The 16037-nt window shown below is 33.5% G+C and overlaps 1 long non-coding RNA gene across 1 annotated transcript; it reads left to right on the top strand.

The window, feature by feature from the left end:
• Positions 1-2408: 2408 nt before the first annotated feature.
• On the top strand, positions 2409-3772 carry LOC121204525 (uncharacterized). Its single transcript, XR_005899552.1, has 3 exons — positions 2409-2683; positions 3018-3400; positions 3517-3772. It is a non-coding gene; the product is annotated as an uncharacterized lncRNA (long non-coding RNA).
• Positions 3773-16037: the final 12265 nt, after the last annotated feature.

The raw sequence follows: 16037 nt of genomic DNA, 5'->3' as shown, positions 1-16037 counted from the left end.
GGCAGTTAGTATAGTGAGCAGGTATATGCATAATCCTGGAAAAGGACATTGGCAAGCTGTGAAATGGATTCTACGGTATATTCAGAAGACCGTGGATGTTGGATTACTGTTCAAGCAGGATAATACACTTGGTAAAGGTGTTATTGGGTACGTTGATTCTGATTATGCCGGTGATTTGGACAAGCGAAGATCAACCACCGGTTATGTGTTTACACTTGTTGGGGGACCAATAAGTTGGAAGTCTACATTACAGTCTACAGTTGCGTTGTCAACCACAGAAGCCGAGTACATGGCTGTAATAGAGGCTGTAAAGGAGGCTATTTGGATACAAGGTATGGCGAAAACCTTGGGGTTGGTTCAAGAGCATATTAACATGTATTGTGATAGTCAAAATGCTATTCATTTAGCAATGAATCAAGTCTATCATGCACGTACAAAGCATATCGACGTACGATTCCATTTTATGCGGGAAATTATTGAACAGGGGAAAATTTGTCTTTAGAAGATCAAGACTGCAGATAATCTCGCATATATGATGACCAAGGTAGTAATAGCAACCAAGTTCGAACATTGTTTGAACTTGATCAATATCCTACAAGTTTAACAGTTGAAGAAGGCACTATGAATTATTGTTGTCAAAGGCAGAAAGAATTGTGTGAAGATAAAATTATCCTAATCAAATCTTCAAGGTGGAGATTATTAGAATATACCCATTCCTTGCCCATACCTTTCCCATACCTACCCATACCTTGGAAAGGTCAAAGTTATGGGCACCAAATATTTATTTAGTGTTGGGCATGGAATAATAGCAATTTTTGGTCCCTAATTGTATAGGGACTTTGCAAGGTGGCCCTTGAACCTCAACTATAAATAGGCCTAACCATTGCTCATTCTAATCATCCCACATTTTTCATTCTCTACTTAAGGCATTGTTCTCTCTCCCTATTTGTAAAGTTTCACTTGTATTTTGGAATGAAATATATTTGGTAGTGCCCGAGGACATAAGCAAGATTTGTCGAATCTCGTTAAAATTCTGGTGTTCTTTACTATTTATTTTTCCATATTTTGTGAGTGTGATTGTAGTGATTTATTGTGCTATTAAATTACGATAAAGGGATATTCTGGCTAGGAAAGACTTGGTACTTAAGTGATCCTCGTGATCCACCTCTCTTTCTTGGGAATTGAACTTAGTGTGATTTTTTAGTACAATAATTTTACTCTTTCACACGCTTCCGCGCAACATTCATCTAGATTCATTGGTTTGCCTTGGAAAATGATCAAATTCTAATTTTTTTCCAGATATGCCAAAGTAATATCCTGAAGAAACATGCCCATTCTAATTCTCTCATATTGAGATTAGACTTATCTTGTAGATTTGAAGGCATCCAGTTCGATAAGCTACCATAGAAGAAAAGTTTCTTATGATTTGAAGGGAGAACATGGTTCCAGATATCCTTCGCAGATGGGTAGTCTCTGGGAACATATAATGCATCCTCGATTCCATGGCCACAAAGGTAACACGATTTGTCTTATCCAATCCCCTTTCGAACCCTTTCGGAGTTTGTAAGAAGTCTTTATTTTTAAGCCAACCAAATAAACTGTCACATCATCTGAAAATTGAAAATTATAATGTAATCTTCTGAAAATTATGCCACATCATCACCTAAATAAATATATAAATTTTCAAATGATAATGTGGTAAGTATTAGAGTGTCATATTTAATGTTTTGATAATCGGATCAATAGTTGAATGGGTTGGACCACTGATTCCTGATTCAACTAGGTTAATAGTTGGACCAACATTAATAAAATAAAGAATTAAAACTTCATAAAAATCTAAAAAAATTTTAAATATTATATTTATTCAACCTGTTCAACTGTGGATTTTTGTCTTAATATTTAATTTTCACCAATCCCAAGCAAATTATGAGTTAGTTAGTTCAACCATTTTGTTCAAATAGTTATATCAATTAATTCTTCATTCATCCTATCTAATCATATTCTAATAACATTATCATATCATCAAATCTTGATAAATATAAATTTAAGAACCTAAATGGATCTAATTGCCAAATTTAAGGAACAAAATAGATAAAAAAGTACAAAAAAATGTGAACCTAGTTACCAAATTAAAAATCTAAAAATTATATTTTTTTTGTCTTTTCATTTTAGTTGCCTAGTTCACTGTAATTATGATAAAACTGATTCAAAGATTTGCTTGAAAAGTGATAGAATTTAAGTAAAAATATAAGTTAAAATAATAGATTTAGACAAAAATAAAACCTATTTTTAAAATAAACCGAGGCCTAGGTATGATATTTTTGGCCCGATCCAGTTGGCATGAATCATATGGTTAAATAGGTCACCTTTTCTTTTTTTCTTTTCTTTTCCTAATTTACTCATCCACCCTCCCCCACTCCAACACCCACCGGCCACCACCATCATCGTTAACCACTCCAATCACCACCAGTCTATCATCGTTCACTAACCACCACTGTTGCTTCTTGACAGAGAACCCGAAAGTAACAACCCGTATGGCGTTTGATATAGCTTGAAGCCTTGGGTCTCCTTTGAGTCCATTCTCAATCGCAAAAATTTCCACCATTTTTTAACTTTTTTTTTCCTTTCAACTCTCTGTTTTTTCGCTTTCCAGGCTTAAGTTATCGCGGTTCCCGTCCCACTGGTTTGTTCTGTATATATGCACCATACTTCCACATTTCATATATTTTGTTCTTTTATTTTTAATATATAAAAAGAAAAGAAAATTTTAAATGCTACATCTACAGTAGAGGTGTCTATAAATGGATCATGTTTTCAGATATAGCTGCATTTTTTTTTTCTACCGAATTGAATATATGTTTCCTTTTATCCTAATCTGATAAAGCTAGGTGTTGAATTCATATTATTTTGTACTCTTCATTTTTCATCAAGTGACCATTCTCAGCATACAAACCTGCACTTTTGTACTTGGTTTGATGCGGTCCTCTGCTATTGTGGTTGTTTTCTATTTTTGATAGGAGCTTTCAAGCTTAAAGTGTCTATGTTCGTTATGCAGCCTTCTACAAGTAGACCAGAGGCGTTTCGAACCCTTTTGACAGGCAGGTGTTCTTTTAGCCTTATACGTCACATAACGTGTTACTTTGATCATTTGTAAGTGTGGCTTGCATAGTTGTTACCATGTTCTTGCAAATGCATCGTTTCAGGTCACAAGTGGAGGCAATTGTTTAGCTCAAGAAGAAGGATAAGATTATGTCAATGCTCTACAGACGTCGTGTCGGATATCAGTCTCAGGGGTGCCAGTTAGAGAGACACAACCACCTTCAGACAAGAAGGTGGTTCCCCAAGCAGATCCTCCGAGTGCTGAAGACGTAAACCACTTGTATCAACTCATATTCCAAAGGTTATTCTTGTCCTTGGCTTTGCATAGTGTTCCTTTTGTAATTGTAGCCACACACAATAAACGATGTTAATGTATTCCAATGGGTTAAATATTTGACTGCTATTTGTATTTTGCAGCACCAAGGTTGTGGTATTGACTGGAGCTGAAATTAGCACTGGATGTGGAATTCCTGATTATGGAAGGTTCTATCTCCTGTTCGCTTTGTTTTCAATCGGACCCAAAAAAGTTTTTGAACCTTTTTGATCTTGCAATACCAGTATTTGAAGAAAGCATCTGGCTACTTTGCCTTATGTTACAGCCTTCCATATTTCATATTTATAACAGATTAACTTAGTATTTTTTTTTTTAAAAATAGCAAGTAAAGAGTTATAGATCTTCGAGTATTTATTCTTAAGCTATTCTTCCTTTGTGCAAATTCTCTTCCTCAAGGTGACATTCCTGCTGACTGCTCATTGTCTACATAGATTAGGTTTGACCTGTGTTTAGCATATATAATTTAGATTTGTCTAAACAAAAATTTAAATTTATTTTATTGAGTCCAAATGAGCTTGGAACTATTAATCGGGCCTATGATTTTAGTTAGATCCGACCCATAAATATCCCTACGCGATGATACCCATAGAAAAATTATTTTTTTAAATGGATATTTAAAAATATGAATATTTTCCCAGGTCAGAAAAATTGTATAATAATATAATATTCCCACGTTATAAAGTTTGTTATAATAAATCTAATAAAACTTGGTGGGAAATCCCATAATCAGAGGAAACCATGTGATTAGCAGAATAGAATAAAAGGATTAAAATGCCATTCACATGAAAATATTTGTCAAAAGGAAAGCTCCTACAAATTTCACATAGACGACAGCTCTTCACCCTCTTTATTTTTTTTAGTCAACTCTAACCCTAACTCATAAAATGTTTTCAGAATTCAGGAATCTTGAGATAATTTTTAGATATCTCGAAAATCTCGGAATAGATTTCAGACACCACATGATAATTTTTTTTTTTTTACACTTTGAATCCTGGTATTTGAGGGCCCTTTGTATTCATTGTTTCTTTGCTCAGCATTTTGTCATCTCTGTTAAAGTTTCCCACTGCAACCCTTCTCACCATCTTTTTTTCTCTTAGGGAGAATTAAAATCTGTTTTCATCTTCTTTAATTTCTAAAATTTCTTTTAATTTGATTTCCAGTCTCCTCCTTTTAACAGGAAAAGGAAGAAGGTACCTCCTATTTTCTTTTTCTCGACTTCCATTCTCTTTTCTTTTCTTTTATTTGCCGCCCCCCCACCCCCCCCCCAAAAAAAAAGCTTTTTAATTTTATTCTTCTTCATTTCGACTTTTTAAAAAAAAAACTCTCATTAATTTCTTCGTCTGCGGTGGTGTCTCTTTTTTTTTCCAAAAAACAAGAAAGAAAAAAAACCAGCTTTTACTTTGTGTTTTTGCTGCAGTTGAAGTTCCATTTATAGCAGCAGCAGCTGATAAACAGTGATGAATTGAGGTAAGTTTGGAGACACGAATCTCTTCCTTATTCTCATAAGTACTGCTTTTGTTTTAGCTATTAAACTCAATTCCTTATTTGTTGCATCATATTTTGTGTTTCCAGTTTAATCACATTTAGCTTTAATAAAAAAAATATAAATAATCTATCAAAGCTTCACTTGACCTCCCTTAAACCACCCATAACCAAAATAAGAATTACATGCAAAAATGATTACGAGATACTATTAAATTCAAAAAAGGAATAATGGAATCAAAGGCCCTTATACTTTAGGGTTTGTTCTAGTGTGGCCCCTAAACTCTCAAAATGTCCAATTAAGCCCCTGTTCTTTATTTTCGTTTACTATATTGGTCTTTGAAATATTCAATATGATACCTGAACTATTAATATGTATACTAGTATGATAAATGGAGTCAACACCCATGGTAATTACTAAACCAACCAATGAAAATTCAACACATGAATTATTTTTCCAAATCATCAATTTCTCATGGATAATATAATATCATGTGAAGAGATAAATAAATAATGGAATGGTAGTTGAAATCAAGTTATTCAACCTCTCATTCAAGTTCAATAAGAAGTAAGAAACATAATTTTTGAGAAATTTTGGCTTGTATAAATTTCAAAAAAATCTAGAAATTTTAGGGTTTTTAAAAAATTGAAGAAATTTTAAGTTAAAGTTCGATGATTTTTTGTAAACTTTTAACTTATGTTGTTTAGATTTAGTTATTTACTTTTTGTTTTATTTATTTTTTATCACATAATGTTGTATTATCGGTGATTTAGAAAAAAATTCACATATTGAATTCTTATTGGTTAGTTTAGCATTTACTAAGGGTTTTAACTTTAGGTACCAAAATAATACGCAGATTGATAAATTAGGTACCAGATTAAACATTTCCAATGTATAAGTACCACATTGTACATTTTATGAATGTAAAGGTACCAAATAATATACAAATTGATAGTTCGAGTACCACATTAGTCATTTTAAAGTATAAGTATCACATTATATGTTTTATGAAAATATAAGTTCCAAATAATATAAAAATTAATAGTTCAAGTAACACATTAGACATTTTTTAAAAATATAAATACCAAATACGAGATTATCCCTTAATTTCAAGAATCCAAATGCTTAAAAAAATTAATTACCACTTATTCTAACCACCTATTGTAAATGACATTGGTCCCAAAGAAAACATACTCATTCACTCGATTTTCATGACTTTGTTCTACAATATTACTAAGTCTTTCACTTTTTTGTCTATAACTTAGTCAATGAAAACGATTTATAAGTCAATGAAAAATAAATCATTTTTCGTGTAAAATGATTTACCTTTTTTAAAAGCGTAAATCATTTTTCATATGGATAATTTTATTTTTATATAAAAATTAACTTACATAGAAAACCCATTAAACTTACGTAGGAATAGTGACGAACTTGTTTCTTCTTCACCGTACCAAAACAATATATACACACATGGCAATACAATCAGTATTTTGTGTCAGCACTTTAGTATTTTGTTTGGTTTTAATGGAGGAGTGACTAAAACAAGAATAGTTCTTAACGACAATGTTAAAATTGACAAAAAAAAAATAAACTTGAAGTGACCAAAACAGAAACGTAATAATTTTAGAGTGACTATCTGAATAGTTTATCCAAATTATTATTATTTCTTAACCTGTAATATAATTATAAATTGAACATGTTAGTAAAATTAGGGTTAACAATTTACCCCTAAATTTGATAATTGTACATTTTTTTAGACTTTACTAATGGAAACTGTTAACTAAGTATTTTTTTAGCTACCAGATTGACATTGTTAATTTTTGTGTGCCCGATTTATTAAATAACAACACATATTTTAAAAATTCAAAAAATATATTTTAAAAGAATTTAAAAATTAAGAATTCATTCTTTTATTTTTGATTTCACATACATAATAAATTTTGATAAATCTTGAATTTGGAGATTCAATTGTGTTTATTTTTTACGTACATTCTTAATAATTTATAACTTTTATAATTTCAAAAAATATATAAAAAAATGTAATAGTTAAAAAAAGTTTCATATCTTTTTAAAAATTTTAGATTATCTTCATTTTTGGCTTTTTTTTCTTATACTCCTAGAATTTGTTGCGCGGAAGCGTGTAAAAGAGTAAAATTATTGTACTAAAAAATCACACTAAGTTCAATTCCCAGGAAAGAGAGGTGAATCACGAGAATCACTTAAGTACCAGGTCTTTCCTAGCCAGAATATCCCTCTATCGTAATTTAATAGCACAATAAATCACTGCAATCACACTCACAAAATATGCAAAAATAAATAATAAAGAACACCAGAATTTTAACGAGGTTCGGCAAATTTTGCCTACGTCCTCGGGCACTACCAAATATATTTCACTCCAAAAATACAAGTGAAATTTACAAATAGGGAAAGAGAATAATGCTTTAAGTAGAGAATAACAAATATGGGATGAAGAAAATGAGAAATGGTTAGGCCTATTTATAGTTGAGGTTCAAGGGTCAACTTGCAAAGTCCCTATACAATTAGGGACCAAAATTTCAAACCAAATTTCGATGCCATAAATTCTCTTATTTTCGGGCAATTATTCCATGCCAAATTTCGGTGCCATAAATTCTCTTATTTTTGGTTCCAACTTTCTAACACCCATATCTTTGACTTTTCAAAGATATGGGTAGCTTCTAATAATCTCCACTTGAAGATTTGATTAGGATAATCTTATCTTCACACAATTCTTTCTGCCTTTGACAACAATACTTGATAGTGCCTTCTTCAACTGTTAAACTTGCAGGATATTGATCAAGTTCAAACAATGTTCGAACTTGATTGTTGTTACTACCTTGGTCATCATATCTGCGGGATTATCTGCAGTCTTGATCTTCTGAAGACAAATTTTCCCCTCATCAATAATTTCCCGCACAAAATGGAATCGTATGTCGATATGCTTTGTACGTGCATGATAGACTTGATTCTTTACTAAATGAATAGCACTTTAACTATCACAATACACGTTAATATGCTCCTGAACCAATCCCAAGGTTTTAACCATACCTTGTAACCAAATAGCTTCCTTTACAGCCTCTGTTACAGACATGTATTCGGCTTCTGTGGTTGACAACACAACTGTAGACTATAGTGTAGACTTCCAACTTATTGGTCCTCCAGCAAGTGTAAACACATAACCGGTGGTTGATCTTCGTTTGTCCAAATCACCGGCATAGTCAGAATCAACGTACCCAATAACACTTTTACCAAGTGTATTATCCTGCTTGAACAGTAATCCAACATCCACGGTCTTCTGAATATACCGTAGAATCCATTTCACAGCTTGCCAATGTCCTTTTCCAGGATTATGCATATACCTACTCACTATACTAACTGCCTATGAAATGTCGGGTCTTGTACACACCATTGCATACATCAAGCTACCCATTACATTAGAATACGGAACTTGCAACATGTATTCTCATTCCGTATTCGTCGAAGGAGATAGTTGTGCAGAAAGCTTGAAATGAAAAGCCAATGGGGTACTTACAGGTTTTGTATGCTCATTCATGCCAAACTGTTGTAGTACATTCTTCAAATACTGCTTTTGAGACAAGCAAACTCTATCATAAGCTCTATCTCTCCATATTTCCATGCCGAGAATCTTCTTAGCTTCACCTAAATCTTTCATCTCAAACTCGAGATTGAGTTGAGTCTTCAATCTTTCAATCTCAACTTTGCTCTTAGATGCTATTAGCATATCATCAACATATAAGAGCAAGTATATGAAAGTTCCTTCTTGTAGCTTCTGAAAATACACGCAATGATCAAATTTACTTCTTGTGTACCTTTACCCTTTCATGAACTGATCAAATCGCTTATACCACTGCCTCGGAGATTGCTTCAATCCTTAAAGTGACTTTGTTAGTTTGTAAACCCAATTTTCTTTACCAGCAACCTTGAATCCATCTGGCTGAGTCATATAGATTTCCTCTTCCAAATCATCGTGTAAAAACGCGGTCTTCACATCAAACTGAACTAGTTCAAGATCATATTGCGCAACCAAGGCTAGCAAAATTCGAATAGACGAATGCTTCACAACTGGAGAAAACACTTCATTGTAGTCTATTCTTTCTTTCTGAGCGTAACCCTTTTGTTACCAATCTAGCCTTGTATCCAATTTCATTTTTACTAGAAAATCTTTCCTTCTTTACATATACCCATTTGCATCCAATTGCCTTCTTTCCCTTGGGCAGTGTCATCAACTCCTAGGTCTTATTTTTATGAAGAGACTGCATTTCTTCATTCATGGCTTGCTTCCACTTTACACTATCAGGGTTACTTATTGCTTCTGTGTAAGTAGACGGAACATCATTATCTGCAATTGGAAGTGTATAAGCCACTATATCATCAAAGCGAGCAGGCTTACGAATCTCTCTTCTTGGCCTCCTATATGCAATTAAATCTTGTTGCTGTAGAGGTTCTTAGGTTGGAACTTCTTCATTATTTGTCCCTCCAATATTAGCTGGATCATCGTTAACCTTTTCAAGCTCTACCTGCTGCAAAGTACTACTGGTTTTGTCATCCTTTTGTGAATCATTGTACTTTAACATGGTTGATTCATCAAAAGTCACATCTCTACTGAAAACAATCTTCCTTGTATCAGGACACTAGAGACGGTATCCTTTTACTCCATCAGTTATACCTAGGAATAATGCTTTATTTGCTCTTGGGTCTAACTTAGATTCTTTTACATGATAATATCTAGTAGAACCAAATACATGTAAAGAATCATAATCAGTAGTAGATTTACCAGTTCACATCTCCATAGGAGTTTTTTCATTTATTACAGCTGATGGCAAACGGTTAATGTAATGCCCTCACACCCGAGACCGTCGCCGGAGTCGAGTATGAGGTGTTACTAAGCTTAGTTTAACATTTTTAGAACTTTGGATTATTTGTTTCTACATTCACAGCTTTTAAGCTACTTGCGTCACAGTCACAAGAAAAATCATATCTCAAGTTACGAAACTCAAAATTAAGATCCGTAAATTTTCCCTGAATCTAGACTCATATACATATCTACTAATTTTTTTCTAGAATTTTTGGTTGGGCCAATTAGTACAGTTTATTAGTTAAAGTTACCCCTGTTTCAGGACTCGACTGGTCTGACCTCTGTTTACTACGAACCACATTTCTCTCTGTACAAAATTCATATGACTATGAGATTTGTTTCTACTAAAACTAGACTCAATAAGGATTCTTAGGATATAAAATACACCACCTAATTATATCTTTACAATTTATGGTGAATTTATAAAGTAGGAAGAGGGGATTCAGAAACTGCTATGACTCTGTTTCACTAAAATTCAAATATCTTCTAACATATAATTCCTTTACTTGTTTCATTTGTTTCATTTGAAACTAGACATAATAATCTTCAATTTTATATGTAGTTAATCACCAAATTCAATTTCTATGATTTTTAGTAAATTTTCAAACTTGCGTTAGTGTTGCTGCGGTATTCTGTTTATGGTAAATTTCATCCTTTTTATGAGTTTTTATGCACTAAGTATCTTAATAGTTTTCCTTAACATCAAACATAATCTAAACTAACCATTTTCATAATTTATCATTATCAAGCATTTCCTCAACCATTTCACAACCATACCATAAGATCATTTACACAAAATAGGTATATTGCTATACATGCCATACTTAAATTTACAAGCCATTTACCAAAAGTCTTCTGGATAGTGTGACTGAGCCTTCGACCTATCCCGACTCCTGAGCTGGCTTGTCCAAAACTACAATGAGTAAGAAAGAGGGAGTAAGCATAAATGCTTAGTAAGTTCATATGCAAATAATAAGTAACATAACAAACAGTTATACCAATCAACATTAGCATACATCACTAAAACACATATCACATTTTTAATCATTCTTCATCATCTTATTACCTTATCGTGGTTGTATCAATACTCAACCCGAGGGTTAAATACATACCTGTCCAAAATATCCATTTCATATCACTTACCAATACATCTCTTTACATCTCGAATACTCTTCCATTTGAGTAGAACTTTACCCGTTGAACACATCGGAATATAATTCGGATACATGGATAACTTGCACATAAGTGCCATATATACAATCAAGCAATCATGTAACCCGCCCATAAGCGAACTCGGGCTCAACTCAACGAGCTCGGGCGTTCGCATCCATAAGTGAACTCGGACTCAACTTAACGAGCTCGGATGCCTAGTTACATTTCACGAACTCGGACTCAACTCAACGAGTTCGGACATTCGCATCCATAAGTGAACTCGGACTCAACTCAACGAGTTCGGATGCTCAACCATCCTAGTGACATGTCACTTGTATCCTAATCTATTCCTAAGGTTCAAACGGGATTTTTCTCGAACACTTATCCTTGCCGTCTTCCGTAGAATGCTGAAATCAATACTCGGTAACAATTATATTTAACAAGTAGCTCACATAATTTACATATTATTTGAAATTAACCACAAAGCATACATTTCATAATGAAATTCAGCATAACACATAATTAATATCAATAACTTAAAAATAACAATTATGCTACATTATTTACACATGAACTTACCTTGGTACCAAAATACAAGGATTTTGCAATTTAGTCCACAATCTTTTCTTTTCCTCGATTGAGGTCGATTCCACGTCTTTCTTGATTATGAAGCTTGAAAGTTGAAGAAACCCTAGCTATGGTGAGAGTGAAGTTTCGGCAGCAACTAAATGGGGAATATGACTATTTTGTGTTATTTTTCCCATTTTATTTCATTTAATATCAAAATGACCAAAATACCCTTACTACTAAACTTTCCAAAAATTCCTTCCATGTCCTAAATTTGTCCATGAACTTAAAATTGGTAAAATTGCTATTTAAGACCTCCTAATAAATATTTCAAAGCAATTTCATACTAAAAATTTCTAGAATGCAAATTTTGCAACTTATTCGATTTAGTCCCTACTTTCAATTTAAGCACTTTAGGCATAGAATTTCATCACAAAATTTTCACACAATCATGCAATCATATCATAATCATCAAAATAATTATAAAATAATTATTTCTATCTCGGATTTGTGGTTACGAAACCACTATTCCGATTAGGCCCTGATTCGGGATATTACAGTTAATTAGATGGCACGCATATGTAACTGCCTCAGCCCAAAATTCCTTGCCCAATCCAGCATTGGACAACATACATCGAACTTTCTCCAGTATAGTCCGATTCATGCGTTCTGCCACCCCATTCTGCTGTGGTGAATCCCGAACAGTGAAGTGTCGCACAATGCCCTCATTTTAACATACTTGTAGAAATGGATCATTTTTGTACTCAGTACCATTATCTGATCGAAGTCGTTTGACCTTTCGACCAGTTTGAGTCTCTACCATCTTCTTCCATTTCAGAAATGCATCTAAAACTTCACTTTTTCTTTTCATTAGATACACCCATACTTTTCTCGAATAATCATCAACAAAAATAACAAAATAGTGCATACCCCCCAAAGAAGCCACTTTAGTAGGTCCCCATACATCACTGTGAACGTAGTCCAGAATTTCTTTCGTATTGTGAATTGTTGGACCAAATTTTACCCTCGTCTACTTGCCCAGAACACAATGTTCACAGAATTCCAATTTGCAAGAATTTTCACCTTTCAACAAGCCTTGCTTCGCCAAAGTCTGCAAAGCTTTTTCACCAGCATGTCCCAATCGCGTATGCCATAATCTGGTAGCCTCTGAATCTACATCTTTCTCAGAAACTGTTGATGTTGATCCAATAACTGTACTTCCATTTAAAAAGTACAAGTTATTTCTTCTTGTGCTTTTCATCACTGTCAATTCCCGGGCTACTACCTTTAGTAATCCATCTCTCAAAGTGATTGTGAGCCCTTTAGATTCTAGGGCCCCTAACGAGATGAGATTTTTCTTTAGGCTAGTTACGTAGCGAACATCTGTCAAGACTTGGATTGAGCCGTCGTGATTCTTCAATTAGACTGTACCCACTTCTATTGTCTTACAAGCACTATCATTGCCCAAAAGAACAACTCCACCTTCTAGCTCTTTAAGACTAGAAAACCAATCTTTATTAGGACACATCTTTAAGACTAGAAAACCAATCCTTATTAGGACACATATGGTAAGTACATCCTGAATCCAAAATCCACTCATCTATATGACATGCCATTGTCATACCAACCAAGCTAAAGTCTGACTCCTCATCAAGCTCTGCTACACATGCATTAGAAATAGCCTTGCCCTTTTGTAGCTTAGAACAATTCTTTTTCTAATGCCCTTTCTCACGACAAAAGGCACATTTATCTTTGGCGGGTCTCCCTTTGGACTTTCCCCTTCTACCAGATTTGCTGCTTTGTGAACGACCTCTTACTGTTAAGACTTCTACAGTTGTATCTCTGTGATCTCTTTTATCTTTCTTTCGAGTCTCAGATTTATACAATGCACTACAGACTGCATCAAATGTGATCGTGTCCTTCCCATGAAGCAATGTGGTGGTAAGATGATCATATTCATCAAGAAAAGAATTCAACAACAACAATGCCTTGTCTTCATCTTCAAATTTCTCATCCAAATTTAGCAAGTCTGCTAAAATTTTATTGAATGGGTTCACATGGCCATTCATCGACATACCGGGAGCATATGTGAATCGAAAAAGTTTCTTTTTCATATAAAGCCTATTTTCAAGACTTTTTGTTAGAAACTTTTCTTCCAGTGTATCCCATAACTTCTTCGCTGATGTCTCCCTCATGACAGAGTACTTCTGCTCTTTGGCCAAACATAGGCAGATTGTACCACACGCCTGTCTATTGATCTTGGCCCACTCCTTGTCATCCATCTTGTCAGGTTTTTCTTCAAGGGTTATATCTAGGTCTTGCTGACATAAGACATCCAGGATCTCACATTGCCACATACCAAAATTATTGGTACCATCAAATTTCTCTACTTTAAATTTTGCATTGGTCACAGTTGTCTTTGCTGATGACGATGCCTCTACCATTTTTCTCCTCAATCCCAACTATTGTATACGTGAACAGTGTCGTATACGTGAATAGTGCCATAAACGGTCGTATTCCCCGAGTACGAATCTAGCTCTGATACCAATTGTTGCGCGGAAGCGTGTAAAAGAGTAAAATTTTTGTACTAAAAAATCACACTAAGTTCAATTCCCAAGAAAGAAAGGTGGATCATGAGGATCACTTAAGTACCAGGTCTTTCCTAGCCAGAATATCCCTTTATCGTAATTTAATAGCACAATAAATCACTACAATCACACTCACAAAATATGCAAAAATAAATAATAAAAAACACCAGAATTTTAACGAGGTTCGGCAAATTTTGCCTACGTCCTCGGGCACTACCAAATATATTTCACTCCAAAAATACAAGTGAAATCTACAAATAGGGAGAGAGAATAATGCTTTAAGTAGAGAATAACAAATATGGGATGAAGAAAATGAGAAATGGTTAGGCCTATATATAGTTGAGGTTCAAGGGCCAACTTGCAAAGTCCCTATACAATTAGGGACCAAAATTTCAAACCAAATTTCAGTGCCATAAATTCTCTTATTTTCGGTTTCAACTTTCTGACACCATATCTTTGACTTTTCAACGATATGGGTAGCTTCTAATAGAATTTTTCTTGAATTTTATATATTTTAAGGTTTTTTTTTTGTATTTTAAATATTTTTAAGTTTTGATTTTCAAATAACGCTACCCGTATGTCATTTTTTGAGACCGTGATTATACTATGGCCTGCGAATGATGTTATATACCCATCGTAATTATATCAGAGTTTACAAAAGAGGTTACCAAAATATATGAGATTATAGTAGGGAAGGTCAGTAATGTTATATTAAAGGTTATCAAGATTATGTTAAAGGTTAAACAACCATTTCAACTCTCCTTAATACAGAAGAAGCATCACTGTATCAACATCTTTCCTTTCCATTTAATCTGATTTAACTTTTCAACATTTGTTTGATTTTATTTTTTGGTTCACAATCTAATTATTTTTTCAATTACAATGATTTCAGTGAGGATCAGTTTGATTCATACACAGGCGTTACAAGGAAACATTTGAAGTGTTGGAGTGTTGGTAACTTTTTAATTTCACATCTCTTGCACATTATTTTATATATTTAACTTTATTAAATTATATAATTTTAATTTAATGCAAAATAATATTACTTAAAAACAATGATATATTAATTTAAATATTTTTTCAAACTCGTGTTTATATATATTATATACATTGCATTATATAGATAATTTAAAAAATAAAGTTTGAAGTTACCAAATATACAAATAAGAAAAACTATTCCATACATTGTGCTGAATTTTTTTTTTAACTCCACAAACAGGTTGAGGAGTTTACAAAATTCCACAAATGCAATACCAAATAGTTACCATACAAATAAACATATTCACTTCACCGTCATAAATTTAAATATAAAAATCATCATCATCATCATTATTTATATTTTTGCATAGCCTTATAGCTTATATAAAATTATTATTATTATTATTATTATTATTAACGATGGCGGTAACATGGTTCAAACCCATGCCAATCAAATATTTGACAAGAGTTTTAACCATCAGTTAACCCATTCAAGTCAAGATATTATTATTTGTTGACACAATGTTCAATAGAGAAGAGAACAAGAAAGATGGCGTGGTGGTTTGATAGAGGTCAATTCATCTAAATAAGCATGATAGGCTACCTAGGGAGCATCCATGACCAACTCTCCGATTCCACTTGGAGGCCTTAATGGTCAATAGTTAGCCTTCTTGATACCCTGCTACTCATCTGGCCCTTAGTCTCAAAAGAGAAGCTTAACCACTCACTTCCTTCTGATAAACATGGACCTCCTACTGCCATAGACATTTCACCGCTTGGTAGGTACTGTTGAAACACACTCGTTTTTTAGGTGTGAACACTTTCTTGAAGACTACTAGATTGCACTTAAGCATATCAACCTCATATTGATTGAATAAATAATAGAATGGATCCCACTATGCCCATCCTTTACTCATCTCATAGCGATGACCACTTATCCTA

Source organism: Gossypium hirsutum, chromosome A01 (genome assembly GCF_007990345.1).
Source record: "Gossypium hirsutum isolate 1008001.06 chromosome A01, Gossypium_hirsutum_v2.1, whole genome shotgun sequence".
Lineage (NCBI taxonomy): Eukaryota > Viridiplantae > Streptophyta > Magnoliopsida > Malvales > Malvaceae > Gossypium > Gossypium hirsutum.
The sequence above is the reverse complement of the archived record's forward strand: the minus strand, read 5'-3'. Positions and strand labels throughout refer to the sequence as shown.